We start from the raw sequence: 20,362 nt of genomic DNA on the forward strand, positions 1-20,362 counted from the left end.
AAAGTTAAAAATACAACTACCCTACAATCCAGTAATTGCACTACTAGGTATTTACTCAAAGGAAAAAAAATACTAATTCAAAGGGTTACATGCATCCCAATGTTTATAGCAACATTATCTACAATAGACAAATTATGGAAGCAGCCCAAGTGTCCATTGCCTGATGAATGGGTAAGGAAGATCAATAGAATATTACTCAGTGATAAAAAAGAATGAAATTCTTAGAATTATTCTAAGTGAACTAAGTCAGAGAAAGACAAATACCATATGATTTCACTCATCTGTGGAATTTAAGAAACAAGACAAATGAATAAAGGAGGAAAAAAAGAGAGAGGCAAACCAAGATACAGACTCTTAACTATAGAGAACAAACTGATGGTCATCAGAGGGGAGGTAGGTGGGAGGATGGATGGAGATTAAAGAGTGCACTTGTCATGTTGGGCACTGGGTGATATATGGAAATGTTGGATCAGTATATTGTACACCTGAAACTAATACTACCTAAGTGGAATTTAAATTTAAAAAAATAAAGAAAAAAGAAAAATATTTGATTTCATTGGTTTACCCAGAGGTGTTCAACCATAATGATGATCAGTCAGGATTTAATAAGACCAACAATACAATAGCCAATAATAAAAATTGCTAGCATTTATTGGGCATAAAATAGAAAGCATGTTTTCTGGATTATTCTATTTTGATCTTTCCTAACAGCTCATGAGGTAGGTACTGTTGTCAGAAAGAAATGCTAAATGTCTTCCAACCATTAAAGGGTAGACCTAGGATTCAAACTCAGGAAGCCTGTCTGCAGAATTGGCTCTTTTGCCAATTAATTTTTTAAATTTACAGCAGGTGAGGTTCTGGTTAGGGAGCCAAGAGAGGGCACTTATCTTTGTAGGCCAACCGCTGAGGACACTGAGGGTTAGTTTCCATTTTCTTTGGAGATATTAATTAGTCCACAGGTTACTGGTTGTCTTTGAGGGTTTCTTCAATCCTATAGGACTGATGATCTAGAAACAGAGCCCTGGGCAGTGGTGAAGACACTCAGAATTTCACCACTTGGCTTTCAGTTTCTTGACTCCTTTGGACCCCCACCCTCTATTATGACAACACAACATTACCTCAGATTCATTGTAATTCAACTGAATAGGTTACCATAAACCACATTCTAACGTGTTTTCCTGGGGAGGCACCCTGGGGTCACTCTGATTGGACTTGCGGGAGACTGGTATCCTTAATTAAATTTGTGAGGCATCCTGTTCTCCTTGACGGAAAATGGGGAGAAGCCCTACTCCCATCAACAGCACATTTACAACCAACTCCTGAGTGGTTTATTTCTGCAGATGGAGAATCTCAGTCATTTTATGTTCTTATTGTTTTCAATTTACTGACCAAATTCTGGGACTGGACCCAATTTGAGGTTTGTAACCTCTTGTGTGTTATTATAGAGAGAAGTAGGGCACAATTAATGAATTTCTCATTTTTGCCTCTGATTCAGACTCTGGTTTTTAAGTAGGACAGTTAGCTCTATATGGATGCATATAGATGTATGTAGATATATGTACATATGCACACAACACACTTATTCAGGAATATGCATATTTGGTCTAATATACTTTATCTCTAGAGGGAATCTCATTCTGACATTTTTATACAGTTTATGTGCTGTGCTGTGATAGATTCATTTCCTACCTTTTCCTTTTCATTTTATTTACTTTTTTTGCTTTTGACATAGTTCTCCCCATCAAGTATTTTCATAACAAAAATTAGATAGAGTATGATTTATCTATCTAGTAATTAATTTAATTTAACACCACGTATAGAGTATACACTGTGCTGGACACTGTTCTGAGCACATTACAAATATTAACTGACGCAACACTGTTTATAACTCTTTGAAGAGGATCCTATTAATGGTCCTCACTTTACAGACCAGGAAACTGAGGCAAGTTTTTCTTTTCTGCTGGGGAACTGGGTTTGTATGGGGGGAGCTGATATGCTTTGTTTGAGAGGTTTGTGTTTTATTTTCTGTACAAAAAAATGATAAAAGTCTATGATGTGATAGAAAAAAGAACAGCTATTCCTCTTGAGCAAGAAAAGCCAGAATCATCAAAGACTTGGATTTACTTAATGATGTACTGGTTTTATGGCTAAACACTTAAAGCTATTAAAAACACTTTTATTATTAAAATTCCTACAGGAAACATAACTTTGTTATTGTGATACTTAAATCTCTGGCTTCTCCTTTGAAACAATTATGTGCATAATGTGATTGTTAATAATCTGCGGTTTCTTTGGAATGCAAATATCATGTTCAAGCATTGAAAGATGTCCTTCTTAAGGCTCTGGGCCTCCTTGCCTTTGCAAACAAGGTGCGGTTGCCCAGGAGACTTGGTCTCATTCCTCCAGGCGGCAGGGCTCCGAGGAGGGGTGGCTAACCACAGCTGAGCCCTCCGCTGACTCACAGGGTTTCTGCTTGGGTGATGGAGTCAGTCAAACCTGAGTTCATGAGCTGTGGCTTCAACCAGGATGTTAGTAAAGAGGGGCTGAGACATGAATATTTTCAGGATTTTCTCTGGAGGTAAAATAGATTGCAGTTGGTGACTGACTTGTCATGGGGTGAGGAAGAGGAATCTGTTATAGAATTGGAATTGTCTGGATATTTGCCTCTAACTTCCTTGGGTTCAGGGACATCTGTATTCCTAGTGCCTACTATTGGCACCTGGTGAGCAACCAAGAAATATTTATTGGATATATGAATGAATGAGTGATGAGTGAAGACAATGTGATCCAATGAAGTTCTGTGATTTATCCAGGGTCACATAACTATTTAATGGCAGAACTAACCTTGGAATCCAGGTAACCAGATAGTGTGTGAGAAAACCTTTGGCTTTATGTCCTTTTTTGTGGTCTCTCTCATCTCCCCTTCCAATTTTTAACTCTTTGAAGGCAGGGATTTCATGAAAATCAATGTAACTAATATTTTACTTGGCAGTGGAAGACTCAATCAAAGATGGATGTCTCTGTGCACACATTTGTTAGCCAGGATGTGCTTTTCTTTTGGGGATGAAGGAGAAGATACTTGGAGAAAGGCTGGGAATTAACAGATGCTGTAAGATTCTCAGGCTTTTCCACTGTGTCAAAAATGTCAACTTTAACTTTTTCATTATTTCCTTTCTTCTCCATTCCATTCTAGCAATGGCTCTATCTACCCTTTGCCTGGATTAATGCAATAGCCCCTTAACCTTCTACCTTTTCTCTTGTTATTCATGTGCTATTGACCTCCTGAAATAGAGTCATCTTAGCTTTGTCACTTATTAACAGGGCGACGTTGGCCAAGGCATTTATTTTTTCAGAGCCTGAGATTACTAGTTTGTCAAAAGTAGATAATGACAAAAAATGCCCTACTAATACTGTGAAAATTTGTTGAAAATAACTGTGAGAACCAGGCCAGACCACAAAGCCTGGGCCAGGCTAGAGGAGTGCAGAGACCAACCAGGCAGTCTTGGCAAAGGCAACTTCCTCTTTAGTTCACTATTGCCTCAGCTAGCAAACAATGCAAGGAGGTGGACGGTGTATAGTGGTACAGGTGGTGGCATTTCCTCAGTGTATGCTCATAATTCAGTGATTTGGGCAGCTTCTGGAGGTTTCAGTGATACAATTGAGGACGAGGCCTGTTGCTGGGTAATGCTGCTGTGTAGAAGCTAAGAGAGTTTCTTACTATTAATGCTATTACAACTTCTAGTGCAAGAATGTACACTCTGCTAGATATTTTTATACATCATGGTATTTGACCAACACGACAAAAATATCCCTATTTCACAAGTGTGGTACTGATAGAAATGTTAAGTAACTTACCCAAGACCACAAAATCAGGGTTCTTTCATTCCCAAGCTTTAAAGTTAAGTTGTTATCAAACTACACACTCCTTAAGATAGCATCTGTGTCATATAAAGTGTTTTGTGCATAAGAAGTTCTTATTAGCCATTCTTTGATGCATGGATGGTAGACAACAACTTGTTTTATAGGTTATGGTTTAAAAATTAAGGGGCTTGGTAAGACTCTTAGAAAGTAATTAAGATGTCTGAGAAGACCTTCCTCTTGGAGATTTAGGCTGAAATTAAACTTCAAAGTTGGGGTACAGAAGTAAGGAGGATATTTGGGAATACTCAGTGATTTACACTTACATAAGAAGCTTTGTAAAGAGAATGAGTACATAATGATCTCTGTGTGAGGTCTATGTGATAGCCAGGAAAAAGCAGTATGAATCAAAAGCCAAAAAGAAATCAGAATGATACTGAACCAGTGTTTCCCAAAGTGTGTTCCAGGGAACCATATGTACAAGAAATACTATCTTGCAAAATCCTTCTTCAAAATAAGGTCATGATTAAATTTAGTCAACTCTTGAACAATGCAGGGTTAGAGGTGCTGGCCTGTGTGGTCAAAAATCTAAGTATAACTTTTGACTCCCTAAAAACTTAACTACCAATACCCTACTGTTGACTGGAAGCCTTACTGATAAAATAAAGAGTCGATTAACACATATTTTCTTCTATTTAATTTTATTTTTGAGACAGAGAGTGAGAGAGCATGAGCAGTAGAAAAGAGAGAGAGAGAAAATCTTAAGCAGGCTTCATGCCCAGTGTGGAGCTTGATGTGGGGCTCAATCTCACAGTCATGAGATCATGACCTGAGCCCAATCAAGAGGTAGACACTTACCTCATGCCAGTCAGAGTGGCTAAAATGAACAAATCAGGAGATTATAGAGGCTGGAGAGGATGTGGAGAAACGGGAACCCTCTTGCACTGTTAGTGGGAATGCAAACTGGTGCAACCACTCTGGAAAACAGTATGGAGGTTCCTCAAAAAATTAAAAATAGATCTACCCTATGACCCAGCAATAGCACTGCTAGGAATTTACCCAAGGGATACAGGAGTGCTGATGCATAAGGCCACTTGTACCCCCATGTTTATAGCAGCATTTTCAACAATAGCCAAATCATGGAAAGAGCCTAAATGTCCATCAACTGATGAATGGATAAAGAAATTGTGGTTTATATACACAATGAAATACTACATGGCAATGAGAAAGAAAGACATCTGACCTTTTGTAGCAACGTGGATGGAACTGGAGAGTGTTATGCTAAGGGAAATAAGTCATACAGAGAAACACACATACCATATGTTTTCACTCTTATGTGTGGGTCCTGAGAAACTTAACAGAGGACCATGGGGGAGGGGAAGGAAAAAAAAGGGCTAGAGAGGGAGGGAGGCAAACCATAAGAGACTCTTGAAAACTGAGAATAAACTGAGGGTTAATGGGGGGGTGGGAAGGAGGGTAGGGTGGGTGATGGGTATTGAGGAGGGCACCTGTCGGGCTGAGCCCTGGGTGTTGTATGGAAATCAATTTGACAATAAATTTCATATTAAAAAGAAAAAGAAGTGGACACTTAACCAACTGAACCACCCAGGCGCCCCTTGATTAACATGTATTTTATATGTTATATATATTATATACTGTATTCTTATAATGAAGTAGGCTAGAGAAAAGAAAAAGTTATCAAGAAAATCACAAGGGAGAGAAAATATATTTATAGTGCTGTACTGTATGTATTGAAAAAATCTGCGAGTAAGTGGACCCATGCTATTTAAACCCATGTTGTTCAAGGGTCAACAGTACATATAGAAACAGAGCATAATATATACTATTGTAGTATAATTAGTGTTTTAAAAGCTATACTATACTTCCTATACTTAAAAAAGCCCTATAAATAACAAAGTCCTTTTTACTTTATTTAACCAGTATTCCCAAACATATTTAACACATATGTTCTCCCTTCACACCCTACCATTTATTTACATACCAAGGAACTAATAATTATCAGAGCCCACTTAGAAATATAGAAAGGAAATGGAGTAGTAGTTGAAAAAAAAAACTCCTTCTTTCTCTTTTTTATGCCTTCTTGCTCAGTATTCAGATAATTTTGTATTTGTTGATAGAGGTTGGTCTATTTCATCCATTCACTCAATAAATATTTACCAAATACCTGTAGATCTGAAGACATGATAAAACATGCTTTATGTTACTAGATCCTTGATTTCTCTTGTCCTCATGAGGAAGGTAAAAGAAAAGGGTGCAGGAGTGCTGGGGATCATGGGTAATCAAGATGTTTCTCTCTTTGCACATTTAGAATGTATTAATGCCAAAATAATAAGAATCTAAATCTCTATTCTATTGCCATCAATAAGTTAAGTATTTTATTAGGGTTTCCTCCTCAAGCAATTTTTTTGGAAACTTAAGGAAGGTATTCCCCAAACCCTCCCATCCCAGCCAGGCAATTTGATAGTCTCTGGCTCTGGGACAGCGCTCCACTTCTGCTGGTCACTTCCTGCCATCCTGTTGCTTCTTTAGGCTGTTGTCTTTTTGTGTCTTCCCAAGGGCAAATATAAAAGTTTACTTATAAGACAGCTTAAATCTAGATTTAAGAAAAAAAATCTAATGCTGCGGGTCAATAATTTTGCTAGATGTACTCAATTTATATGCCTAGACAGAATTTTTTATATCTCAGTCTGAAGCATTTGCAGATATATATATATATATATATATATATATATATATATATATATATACATATATATATATATGTGTGTGTGTGTGTGTGTGTGTGTGTATATATATATATATATATATATATATATATATACACACACATATCAGATCCCTTAGCATTAGCATTATAGAAGATTCATCTTTGGTTCATCAAAATGTTGCTTCCAGAATTAAGGAATAGTCTGCACTCTAAAATACAGTTGCAACCCTCCAAATAAGTTTTCCAACTTGAAAAAACTTAAGATCTTGTCTTCTATAGTGGATGCAATGTAAACATTTTTCACCAAAGAGAATTTCTGTAACAAGTGATGTGATTATGGGATTTCTCTTACATATATAAAACAGTAATGATCAGCTTGGCCAGGCTGGAGCCAAAAATACACTGAAAAAGCAATTTAAAAAATCCTTGGGAGATAAACTGTGCATTAATCTGACAGTGGAGACTTCCTATCTTGAAGAAGCTATGAAGAGAAGAGATCATAGGTAATTTCATATCACACAATTTATATCTAATATGTATAAGATTAGAAGTAAAATCTGAAAGGAAAAACCACTGCATCGATAGTATGACTGTCTTAGTCTGTGTTCTTCCTGGTATGAAGGCCTTGTAAAGATAATTATTTTGGGAAGTGATTTCAATGAACAGGAGTTGGGTTGGGAACATGAGACTGAACAGGGAAAGAGGGAAAGACAGGGTATATCATTGAACAGGGTATATCACTGCTTTGGGTGACTGAGGCTTCGTCCTTCTGGGGAAGCCTCTGAGAAACTATAGAATAAGTTTCAGACTCTTTTGTCTTAATTCCAGAAGCAGGGTAGTTTAGCTATTGGTTCCTGTTCCCATTGATCAAAGTTGCCCTATGAGGTATTAGCTCTCTCACTTCCAGATTTGCCCATATGTCAGATGAATAGTAAGTTCCCGTGGGTGAAGAGAAGCCCCAGGAAGAAAAATGAGACACACCAGCTACTGTAAAGTTCAGCCTGCATTCTCCTCTAAACCATGCCATTTATTTATCATGTCACATTCAGCTAAGGTCTTCATCTGAAGCAGCTTCTCAGTTCAAGGGTCAATTGCTCAGAAAGCTATGGGCTGCCTGAAGAAAGCACAAATAATATGGAGAATAAGCTAAAATTAGCACAAATGAGATGGTCTTTGCCAAAGGTGGCTCTGCTCCTTCCCATTTTTTTTCTGGCTGCCCTTTATTTAGTATGCTTTGTGTACCAGACACTACATTAAGCACTTTACAAGGATTACCTACTTTGTTCAATCCTTATAAAGTGGACATTATTACTCTTCCTATTTGAGGGTTGGTTGACAGAAACAGATGTTGTGGATCAGCTATCTCAGTGCATCCGTGCCTGTTGCCAAATGGGTGAGAGGCTTACACATTTGATAAATATGAGGACAAGTGACTATTTTTACTGAGGCTTGGAAAAGACCTAGCCAACCTCCATTATGCTGTTTCTTGACTCTCCTTTATTTTTCTTCTGAACATATTATTTATTGGTTTATTGATTTGCTTATCATTGGTCTCCTGCTACTAGAATGTAAGCTCCTTTGGATTTGGGATTTCATCTGTTTTGTTAGAATGATGCTTGGACCAGGGTGAGTAGTCAGTAATTATTCACCATTGAATGATAAGAGGGAAATGAGCTTTCATTGGTATGAGTTCAATGAAGTTTGTCTTGTTAAGAAATAAAAGAGGTGATAGACCCTGGGACAGGTAAGTGGCAAGTTGGTAAGTCTGAGGGAACAGGTATAGGTCTCTATTGGAAGCTCCAGAGAATCAGTGATAAAGACAAACAGAGAAAAAGAATGAAATAGGAAAAGATGGGAAGGGATTCTTCATTCAGTGACTCCATCTATCAGTGTTTATCAGGCATTATCTGTTCCAATACATAGTAGAGGACACACTGGTTGGATACAATGTTATAAAATGTAGAGGAAAGAGCAAAAAGGGATCAGATACTGAAGAAATTTAGAGGAAGAAACAGGCTTGAAGAAGGCTCTCAGTAGGATATTTGTAAGGGCCTGGCCTTCTCTCTAAAGCATCTGTGTGAGTGATTTGTGGTATGTGTTAGGGAAAAGGATTACAGGAAGTTTCACACTAGAGAGACCTGGAGAGAATTTGACTCTGTTGCCAAGTTTTCAGAGTCAAAGAGGGCAAAGCTAATGTTTTCTACTGATGTGGGTCATCACATGTCATCCAAATGGAGAGCAGCTTTGATTAAAAAGAAAAAAGGAAAGAAAGAAAGAGAAAAAAAGAAAGAAGGAAATAAAAAGAAAGAAATAGAAACTAACGATTATGTAAAAATTAGCTTCCTGAGGGTGAATTTCTGGAAAGTGGCAAGGTTTAGAAAACCTGATAGAGAAAATAAACAAAACAAGTTATCTTGGGCTTGGGGGATGTGGATGGTAGAGTTGGATGCTGTGTATTCAGCCAACAGTTGAACAAGAACTCTTTGTCCAGTGAATCACTGTTTTCTCCATCAAAGATGAACTGTCAGCTAGACCTGCAAAGGGTTCAAGGATCTCAGTGGTCCCAAGAAGAAATGTGCCCACTCTTCCTTCTTTGTCCCTCTTCCACTGTTGTCTGCCATGTTGCATTCCTTGTCTGTGGGGCAGGGTGTGCCTCGGGTCTGGAGGCTAGAATCAGAAGAAACATTCCCAACTCCCATGCAGCCATATTCCTTCCCTTTCTTTTGGTGCCAGAACTCTAGGGGACCAAATCCTGGGCTGGTATTTCTGGCCTTTTCTGAAACTTTATGTACTGTTCTAAAAAATTATATCACTGTTACATAAGTGATATAAGTCAAACCAGGAACATGCAGCCCAAGGAAGAAGTACATCTTATGTTTTGATTTCTTCTTTTCTTTTGGCAAAAACTTGTTGTTCCCATTCCTGCTAAGACAGAACTGAAGTCCACTTGATGTGGAGCAGGGAGGGGACCATTCTGCTTAATTGCACTTTAGCTTGGAGTCTGTTCCAGATGCTCTGTTGGTTGCAGAGAAGCCACCGTGGGAAAACACAGTGTGGGTAGGCCTGGGCATGCACAAATGAGGTGCGCTGGCCCACATGCTGCCTCACACAAGATTTTCAGCCAGAGCCAATTTTCCTTAGTGACCTGGATTACAGAGTTGATGAGACCTCACTGGTACATGGTGCCTAGAGCTCTGTCTGAGTTAGGGGTGAGTCTGAATCGAGGAAATATTTCTGCCTAGTAGAGGTTACATGTATTATTGAGCAGGTTATGAAATTGGTATAATTTATGTGATCAGCCTTCTTCCAGCTACCCAGGCTGCAAAAATTAGCATCATTTAAAAATTCCTCCCCTTCCTTTATGTCCTATATGGAAGCAGTCACTAAGTCCTGCATTAAGATAAATCCCTCCCAGTGATTCCTTCCTTTCTCTTCCATGCCCTGCCATCTCTGTGGTGCAGCTCTGGGCTGGGAGATGGCTGGAGGAAGCTGAGAGTGGACTCTGGAGAAAGACATTCGGGATGTGCCTTTGGGCTATGTCACATGACTTGGACAAGCTTAAAGTCCCTGTCTTTCAAGCTATTCTTAAAAAATGGGGTTGTGGGGCGCCTGGGTGGCGCAGTCGGTTAAGCGTCCGACTTCAGCTCAGGTCACGATCTCGCGGTCCGTGGGTTCCAGCCCCGCGTCAGGCTCTGGGCTGATGGCTCAGAGCCTGGAGCCTGTTTCCGATTCTGTGTCTCCCTCTCTCTCTGCCCCTTCCCCGTTCATGCTCTGTCTCTCTCTGTCCCCAAAATAAATAAACGTTGAAAAAAAAATGGGGTTGTAACACTTCTCACTTTGCAGGGCTATTGTGAAGATCACGTGAAATGTCATTTATAAGAATGCAGGGACTAAACAGGGTAGTCCAGATTGTTCTTTTAGAAGTGACGATTAGTAGAAAAACGTTTATAAGGACATGCACCAAAAGGTTGTTAGTACTTTTACATTGAAGTGGTGGGATTTATGGCCTCCCCCCACCCCCAACTTGCATGTTTGTGCTTTTCTATATTTTTTAAATCTCCATGATGAAAATGTACTACTTTTGTACCAAAAATCATAAATATGAATTAAAACTCTACCAAACCTTTAATAACCAGCTGAGATGAGACTTCTTTCATTAAAACTTTCCAGGTGCTTCCGAGGCACCTGGATGGCTCAGTCAGTTAAGTGTCTGACTTCTGCTCAGGTCATGATCTCACCCTTCGTGGGTTCGAACCCTGTGTCGGGCTCTGTGCTAACAGCTCAGAGCCTGGAGCCTGGTTTGGATTCTGTGTCTCCCTCTCTCTCTCTGCTCCTCCTTTGCTCATGTTCTCTCTCTCAAAATAAATAAACATTTAAAAAATTTAAAAAAAAAACCCTTTCCAGATGTTCCCGTTGACAAAGATCCCTTTCCAAGCAAGTTACTGAGTCATTTTGAGATGGAGATGCTCACCTATAAAATTGGGGGAGGGGGAGGTAATAAATTTCAAATGGAAAAAATATATACACTATTATGTATTTATAATATGGATATTATAAATACCCTTACACACACACACACACACACATACACAACAACAACAATAAACACACTCTTCTCTGTCCCCCTCTCTCTGGGATGTAGAGATCATGCCTGGGCAAGAGAAAGTGCTTAATAAACACACTCTTCTTTTTCTGAATACCAGAAATACTTTGTATCTCTCTTGTAGCACTTACTGTATTTTACTTTGTATTATGGTTATTTGTGAACTTCCTATATCTGCTCTAGATTATAAGCCCTGTGAAGGCAACAGCTGCTGTATTCTATTCATCTTTTACCACAGAGGGCTTAATGTCTCCTTCCTAGTAGCTGCCAAATATATTCATTGAATGATTGAATGCCTAGGTAAAGGAAGAGGCCTCAGAGTATAATGACATGCCCCCTAAGGCAAAGACATGCCCCCTCAGGGATTCAGATGCTCACTGTCTGACACTGGGCCCACCGGTGTAGTTGCTCAACAAATGTTTGTTGATTGGGTGAGTATGTGTGGCAGCAGGGACCCAGGTTCCTGTGCGGGAAGCTGGAGACCAGGTGAACACACCTGGCCCACTGACAGTGACACAGGTGTCTGTGAAGAGGTTTCTTCTTTGAATTGGAGTTTGAAACTCAGACAGCTATCCAGGGCCAGTCCCTTCGACTGTAGGACATGACCCTGAGTGCTAAGGAGAGGAGAGAGGGGAGAGGGGACTGCAAATGAAAGAGAAAATGAAGGAAATGAAATGGAAAGAGGGCTGGGAAGAAAGTCTTGAAAAACTGAGGAGGAACAGACAGTCCTGCTTTGGTAACAGGTTTGGAAGAGGGATTCTCCTCAGGTTGGAATTCAGTGTCACTGACATACACCTCCTATTGATGACATCGGGCCAGAAGGACTTTGCTGGACATCTACAGGCAGAGCCAAGGCACGTTCATGGAGTTTTACAAACTTAGAGCAGGAGAGAAAGAAAATGAAGATGCCCCACAGAAATTGAGAGGGCTGGGAAATATGGTACTGTACAAGCACTTTCTAAGAACTCTCATAATCAGTTGTGTGGAACTTTTCATGAAAAATGGAGATTTTGACAGATTAAATAGAAGTGGGCAGAACCTGAGTAATGCTAGTTATCCTATTACTATGGTGCTCTTTTCCCCTTTGCTAATGCAGCCCAAGAAACAAGTGATATATATTATTACGATATACATTATTATGTGTATTCATGGAGTGAAGAGGTAGTTTGAAAGAAAGAAAGAAAGAAGAAATGCAGAAAGGATAATGACTCATTGACAGAACAGGTGTGCCAACAGAGACACAAGACAGAATGAAGGTAATCCCTGGATCTTATTGTAGTATACATGGCCATTTATAGCTCAGTAGAACATCGTGGGACAAAACCTCAGTGTTCTGGGCCATTCAGTGGGCTCCCATCACCTCATGTGATGTCAGTGGGGCCAGGACTGTGAAGAGGTGGGACTTTGAATGTTCACGGATATTTTCTCCAACATTCTTTGTCAAAAGTTTCGACTATCAATGCCTATCTATTCTCTAGGATATTTGTCTTGGGAAGGAAATATCATATGAGGCTGGTATTCGTATGTATATATATATATGTGTGTGTGAATGTATATTTATTTATGCATGTGTATGTAGGTAGATCAAGAAAAAATAAAAAAATATTTGTAAATACCTATTCTGCATATGACAAAATATTGATGATATGCTTGGTAAGACCAGACAAAAAGAAGAACTAAATCAATTAAATCTTTGAATAGAACTTCAAGATAGCATTGAAGGAGGTGTTACAGAAGACGGAGGAAAAAGTATTTTTTGATCACCTTTCAGATTTCATCACTGTTTCACATATAGCATTTCTTCTGATTCTGTGACAACACTGTGAGGTGGGTAGAGTATCACAGTCCAATATTATAGATGAGCAAACATGCCAGAAGGGTAAAGGGGTTTGCGCATAGTGAGTGGCAGGTGGGGAACAGAGCCTAGGTTTGTAGACTCAAAATCTCTTGTTCTTGTGCTATTGCACTAATAAGTAGTAACATTTTGTACCTTATCTCTCATTGTATCTCTTTTATATAAAACATTTTATATCTTATATATGTTATTTATCTTAGATCTTACCATTCTGTCAGCAACTCTGGGTGCTATTCTGATAGAAATAGAAAGTCTATTTCTCCCGAGAATGGCATTTATATATTTATAGACTGTTTCTCTATTTATGATTTCCAATAAAACTTTTAGACATAAAGTTTTTCAAGAACATTATTAGGGACAAATTTAAGGTGATATTTTAGTTATTATTCTGGAAATCCTGTGATCACTTTGACTTTGTATCTCACTGATGACACCCCCATATCCATAGATGGTTCTTCACTGTATTGTTTGTTTTGGGGTGTTGAGTTTGATAAGTTCTTTATAGATTTTGGATACTAACTCTTTTTCTGATATGTCATTTACAAATATCCTCTTCCATTCTGTCAGTTGCCTTCTAGTTTTGCTGATTGTTTGCTGTGTAGAAGCTTTTTATCTTGATGAGGTTGCAATAGTTCATTTTTGCTTTTGTTTCCCATGCCTGCAGAGACATGTCTAGTAAGAAGTTGCTGTGGCTGAGGTCAAAAAGACTTCTGCCTCTTTTTTCCTGTTGGATTTTAATGGTTTCCTGCTTCACATTCAGGTTCTTCATCCATTTTAAATTTATGTTTGTGTACGGTGTAAGAAAGTGGTCTAGTCTAATTCTTCTGCATGTAGCTGTCCAGTTTTCCCAGCACCATTTGCTGAAGAGACGGTTTTTTTTTTTTTCCATTCGATGTTCTTTCCTGCTTTGTTGAAGATTAGCTGTCCATACATTTGTGGGTCCATTTCTGGGTTCTCTATTCTATTCCATTGATCTATGTGTGTGTGTGTTTGTGCACATACACTCTCTTGATGATTACAGCTTTGTAATACAGCTTAAAGTATGGAATTGTGATGCCTCCAGCTTTGGTTTTCTTTTTCAACATTACTTTGGCTATTTGGGGTCTTTTCTGGTTCCATACAAATTTTAGAATGGTTTTTTCTAGCTCTGTGAAGACAGGTGATGTTATTTTGATATGGATTGCTTTGAATTTGTAGATTGCTTTTGGGTAGTATCGACGTTTTAACAATATTTGTTCTTCCAATCCATGAGCATGGAATGTTTTTCCATTTCTTTGTGTCCTCATCAATTTCTTTCATAACTTTTCTATAGTTTTAAACACACAGATCTTTTACCTCTTTGGTTAGGGTTATTCCTGGGTATCTTACAGTTTTTGGTACAATTGTAAATGGGAGGAAAACTTTAAAAAAACTTGGGTGGTTCTCGCTTCAACAGCACATTTACTAACATTGGAACAATACAGAGAATATTAGCATGTCCTTGCACAAGGATGAGATGTAAATTTGTGAAGTGTTCCATATTAAAAAAAAAAAAAAAAAAGCTTGGGTGGCTGTGCTGGGCATGAAGATATGCCCCTAAGGTTCCCTTGGGGGAGGATTTGTTACCCTTGGTTCTAGGACTGATGTCAGTAGACAACCTTGAGCAGTCAGCCCCTTTGACAGCTGCCTCACCCAAAGGCATGTCATTCCTGGGGATAGCCCACTTCCAATGACCAATTAAGGCAGAGGGTAAAAGTGCAGCTACTTGGGCCCATTCAGGGCAACTCTGAAGGGTTATTTGCTCCTGTGTTCCTTCTGGAGTCAGCTGAGGCTGCTGGACTCGCATTGCAGTCGGATTTCTCTCTGTGCCCACTTCTGCTATTTTTCTCTCTGCTCCAGATGTGTGGATCCCAGAGGCATCCCCTACTTAACATCCTGAACCCTGAACTCTTTCTCACAGTCTACTTCTTGGAGAGCTTGAACTGCAACAGTTCAATTTATCTATGCTTCTTTTGGAGCAGGGGTTGGTAGTTTTCCATAAATGGTTAGATGGTAAATATTTCAGTCCTTGCATTCCAACCCTGCCTTTGTAGTGTGAAAGCCGCCATAGATAACATGTGGATAAATGAGCATGGCTGTGTTCCAATAAAACTTTATTTATAAAAATAGGCATGTGGCTGGATTTGGCATATGGATGTAGTTTGCCAGAGAATTACTAATTGCTGAGAATTACAGATTCATTTCAGATGATTGGAGAATTCTGGAGAAGTCCTGATTAATTTCTTCATGTCCAATATTGCATAAGTTACAAAGCAGCTCTTTATTGTGCATACTGAGTGCTGAATGCTGGATAAAGCCAGTAAGATACACTCCTAACAGAGCTAACAGCCTATGAATACAGTTTCAACACAAGACAGATTTATGATCTAATGCTAGAAGGTACTTTTAGAGGTTGTCTTCTGCTTTAGGCAGAGTCGTTCCCCTTTAGCCTGGTTCATTAGCAGCTTGGCATCCCCTTCTCAGGATCCATGGAGATGGAGGAAGAAGACTCCCAAAGGGAAGAATGAAGGAAGGAAATGACCAAGACCTCTGCCAGCACTTTTGCATGTTATTTCACTTCCTTCACACACACTGTGGGTATTAGCATCCCCATTTTGCATAGGAAGAGATTGCCTTGGAGAAAGTAAGGGGGTCTTGTAAACAGTGGAACTGTTACACCTTGTAAACTGATTTTAAACCCAGGCATGTGGGACTTCAGAGACGATGCCCTTTCCACTCCCCCAGGCTGACCTGCCAGCTTGGCCTTGGACTGAAGATAGTTCTTTAAACCTGATCATTTCTGCCTAAGAGTGCTTGGCACAAAGAGCTGAATCCTGGACCAACTCTCATGGCTCTGTTCCTGGTGTTCATTGGAGGCTGAGTTTCCACATTCTTGCCATTAGCAGCCAGCTCTGAACTGTGGCATCTGATGAGTTGAAGCTTTTGGATGCCTGGGCCTGGCTGGGTGGTGCTGGCTTTGAAGTTCACTTTCGATCCTTGCAGGTATGAGCATGGTGCCCCCCCACCCCCCTGCACCAAGCCCTATCACCTTCGTTCTGTCAGGCAGCTGTCATCACCCCATAGGGCTTTTCTTCACAGCCTGTTGTCAGGAAGCAGGCCAACTCCTTGGGAAGGTGAGAGAGGAAATTAGGAGGCTGGGGGCTGGAGGGAATCATGCCATCGCTATGCTCTTACCCTAGGGCTGATGGAAATAACACTGCTCGGGCAGCTGGGGAGATCTGGCTGAAGCCCAGGCTCTCCTGCACATCAGCAGTGTGGTCCTGGGTAAGTCCCGTAATGTCTTTGAACTGCTTCTCACCCGTATAAAGAGGGTAAATGTTCTGGCTTGCATACTTACTGCATGGTGAGGTTGTAAGGATCCATCTGAGTGACACGTGAGAGAAAGCAGCTGGAGAAGAAACAGGGCATAGTTCAGTGGTTCTCACACATCAGTAAGAACCACCTGGAGGCTTGTCAAAACGAGAATCCTGGGGCCACTTTCAGAGTTTCTAATTCAGTCGACCTGGGGTGGGACCTGTTCTTCAAGATCCCTTTCTTTTCTTTTCTTTTCTTTTCTTTTCTTTTCTTTTCTTTTTTTCTTTTCTTTTCTTTTTTTTTAAATATGAAATTTATTGTCAAATTGGTTTCCATACAACACCCAGTGCTCATCCCAACAGGTGCCCTCCTCAATGCCCATCACCCATTTTCTCCTCTCTGCCATCCCCCATCAACCCTCAGTTTATTCTCAGTTTTTAAGAGTCTCTTATGGTTTGCCTCCCTCCCTCTCTAGCCCTTTTTTTTCCTTCCCCTCCCCCATGGTCCTCTGTTAAGTTTCTCAGGACCCACACATAAGAGTGAAAACATACGGTATGTGTGTTTCTCTGTGTGACTTATTTCACTCAGCATAACACTCTCCAGTTCCATCCACGATGCTGCAAATGGCATGATTTCATTCTTTCTCATTGCCAAGTAGTATTCCATTGTATATATAAACCACAATTTCTTTATCCATTCATCAGTTGATGGACATTTAGACTCTTACCATAATTTGGCTATTGTTGAAAGTGCTGCTACAAACATTGGGGTACAAGTGGCCTTATGCATCAGCACTCCTGTATCCCTTGGGTAAATTCCTAGCAGTGCTATTGCTGGGTCATAGGGTAGATCTATTTTTAATTTTTTGAGGAACCTCCACACTGTTTTCCAGAATGGCTGCACCCATTTGCATTCCCACCAACAGTGCAAGAGGGTTCCTGTTTCTCCACATTCTCTCCAGCCTCTATAGTCTCCTGATTTGTTCATTTTAGCCACTCTGACTGGCGTGAGGTGATATCTCAGTGTGGTTTTTGATTTGTATTTCCCTGATGAGGAGTGACATTGAGCATCTTTTCATGTGCCTGTTGGCCATCTGGATGTCTTCTTTAGAGAAGTGTCTATTCACGTTCAAGACCCTTTTCAAATTTCTTTTTCATGAAGCCTTTCTTAGGTACTATAGTTCCAGCTGGTCTCTACTCTAAATTTGTAAACTGCAATGTCCCATGGTTTGTACTCCTGTGGAATGGCACCCATGGTGAGCCCAGCAGTGGCTGCCTGGAGTGCTCTCTTGGGCAGGATGATGGAGCCACATCCTGGCTCAAGGCAGAATGCCAGCACTTATTCACATAGGTGTAGACAGGGAGGTGGCAGCATGCATAATAGATATTTGTCATCCCTGACTTAGAGACTCTTGTGTATTTTCTGTGTGCTGGGCTTGTATTTACAATTAAATTATACACTTCTTGATGACAGATGCAATGTCTTTTACTGCTGTCTCTTCTGTGATACTTGGCTTCGAACAAATCACCCTGAGCTCTGAACTCCCTGAGCACAGGCCTGTCTGTGTCCTGCTCATTTTGACTTCCAAGGACTAGCACAGTGGTGCCAGGTCATGTTAGTGGCTGCAAATATTCTTTGCTCAATCAAATAATAATTTTAAAATACTGGAATAATGTTCCCTAAGTTTTTGTTCTGGCTACAATTTAACGACTTTAAATCTAATCTACATTATTGACACGCTCTCCACTATTTTCTTAAGTCCAGGCAATCAACAAACCAATAAATCAGGCCATGATTTGCAGTGTTTGTCAATTTTTGTGGTGAAAATACTTCTGCCTTGTTGATTTCGAGCTCCCAGAGTGACACCATTGAATACAGAGTTGGGAAGAGGGGCGCAGCAGCACACCCCTCTACAGGTTTTCCACTACACACACACACATAGATGGAAATAACCTCCACGCACAAGTAAATGTAAACCTATTAGGAAGTGATGGTTTTTGAATATTTATTACCTTTTAACAATATTACTGATTTGTTCGTAAGTTTGCATGATTTAATGATTAATAATGGCCGTGCTTGACACCTGGTCTGCATGATTCCTAAAACTTTAACAACTGGTTCTCGTGAGTTCTCTTGAGCACACCACTGGATGAATTGGTATAGGTCTGTAGAAGTTAGGACTTTTTTGGTTGCAAGTAATAACAGTTTACCAAATAAATTGCCTAAGCTGAGAGGAATTATTTTGCCTTACAAAATTTATTTTCAATTTTTTAAATGTTCATTTATTTTTGAGACAGAGAGAGACAGAGCATGAGTGGGGGAAGGTCAGAGAGAGAGGGAGACACAGAATCTGCAACAGGCTCCAGGCTCTGAGCTGTCAGCACAGAGCCAGACGCGGGGCTCGAACTCACAGACCATGAGATCTTGACCTGAGCCAAAGTTGGAAGCTCAACTGACTGAGCCACCCAGGTGCCCCATTGCCTTACAAAATTTAAAGCACAGAAGGGTAAGGTATGTCTGGCTTCAGGCCAGGTGTCTTTAGGACCTGTTCTTTTTTTCTGTCAGCTTTTCTGTCCTCTATGTGATGTCAAGTTGCCCACCTACAGCTCAGGCCTCCTTGTCTGAGGTTTCAGTAATCCAGAAAGAAGCAAGGCCTTGGCCTCACTGCTTCTGTTTATGTTCTCTGTTTGTCCCTGAGCCAGGGTCCAGGGCTGGGAAGTGTGAAGCTCTCTGCTGGGGACTCAGTTGTTTCTCCTCACCATCAATGCATATGTTGACACTCCACCCTCCAGTGTGATGTATGAAGATAGGGTTCTCGTGATGAGATTAGTGCCTTTATAAGAGAGCTTTCTCTTTCTGTCAAATAAGGATGTAGTGAGAAGGCAGCCATCTATCTGCTAGCCAAGAAGAGAGGCCTCACAGGGAACCAAGTTGGTTGACACCTTCATCTTGGGCTTCCCAGCCTCTAGATGGTAAGAAATAATTTCTTGTTGCTTAAGCCCCCCAATCTATGGTATTTTGTTATGGAACCCCACACTGACTAAGGCTCTTCTCCAGGCTGAACCTGACAGATCCAAGCATCTGGACTGAGAAAGGAAAGGGGTTTCCTCAGAGGAAATTCCAGGTATCATTATTGGAAGGGTGATTGGAAGCAGACAGCAAAACAAACATCCATCATAAGTTCTCCCTCTCTCTGGGCAGAAGAAATAGTTTCCTGGCTCAGAGGGTTCAGGTGTCAGGACAGCCTTTCTGGATATATGATTGGATCACTCCTTTTGTGTATAAGGGGGGAAAATAGGAGAGGAAAAGAATAGAAACCTGATAGGGTAGCCACAGTCTATTCCATGATTTGAGGGCTTGATTTTTTCTTTTTAAGATTTTTAAAAGATATCTTTAAAAGATAATTAAACTGTTAAAAAATGTTTGTTTATTTTTAAGAGAGAGAGAGAGATTGGCAGGAGAGAGGGAGACACAGAATTCAAAGCACACTCCAGGCTCTGAGCTGTCAGCACAGAGCCTGATGTGGAGCTCAAACTTACAAATCATGAGATGTGATCTGAGCCGAAGTTGGATGCTTAACTGACTGATCCACCCAGGCACCTCTGGGGTTTGCTTTTGACAGGGGGTTCAAGGCAAGCCACCTGAGAATGTGCCACTTTGGCATGTGGATTATTTCAAGCTTATGACAATCAAGGCCCAAAGGACTCAGGAAGAGCTTTAGACCTCTCCCTTAACTGTCTAAAAGAATTTAGTTAGGGGATCTGGTCCCAAAGAGGGCTATCACCAGAGATAACCTCAAGGTTGGGCTAGGTGTGGTAGACTGGGGTACGGGGAAAGGGCCGTTTGGTCAGATTCCTCTCTGTGTTCTATTGTCTGTGCATGGCACAATAAACTTTTTTTTCCCACCAAACATTTGCTCTTCCCACCTTCCTGTGAATTGTCTTCTTTCCCTTTGAAGCTCAAGATCCCTTCCCCCTTCTCCTTA

At 40.3% G+C, this 20,362-nt stretch overlaps 1 non-coding gene across 1 annotated transcript; it reads left to right on the plus strand.

The window, feature by feature from the left end:
* The first annotated feature begins 14,463 nt into the window (after positions 1-14,463).
* LOC125147233 (U6 spliceosomal RNA) lies at positions 14,464-14,569 on the plus strand. Its single transcript, XR_007145074.1, has one exon. It is a non-coding gene; the product is annotated as a U6 spliceosomal RNA (small nuclear RNA).
* Positions 14,570-20,362: the final 5,793 nt, after the last annotated feature.

Source organism: Prionailurus viverrinus, chromosome D1 (genome assembly GCF_022837055.1).
Source record: "Prionailurus viverrinus isolate Anna chromosome D1, UM_Priviv_1.0, whole genome shotgun sequence".
NCBI classification, from domain to species: domain Eukaryota; kingdom Metazoa; phylum Chordata; class Mammalia; order Carnivora; family Felidae; genus Prionailurus; species Prionailurus viverrinus.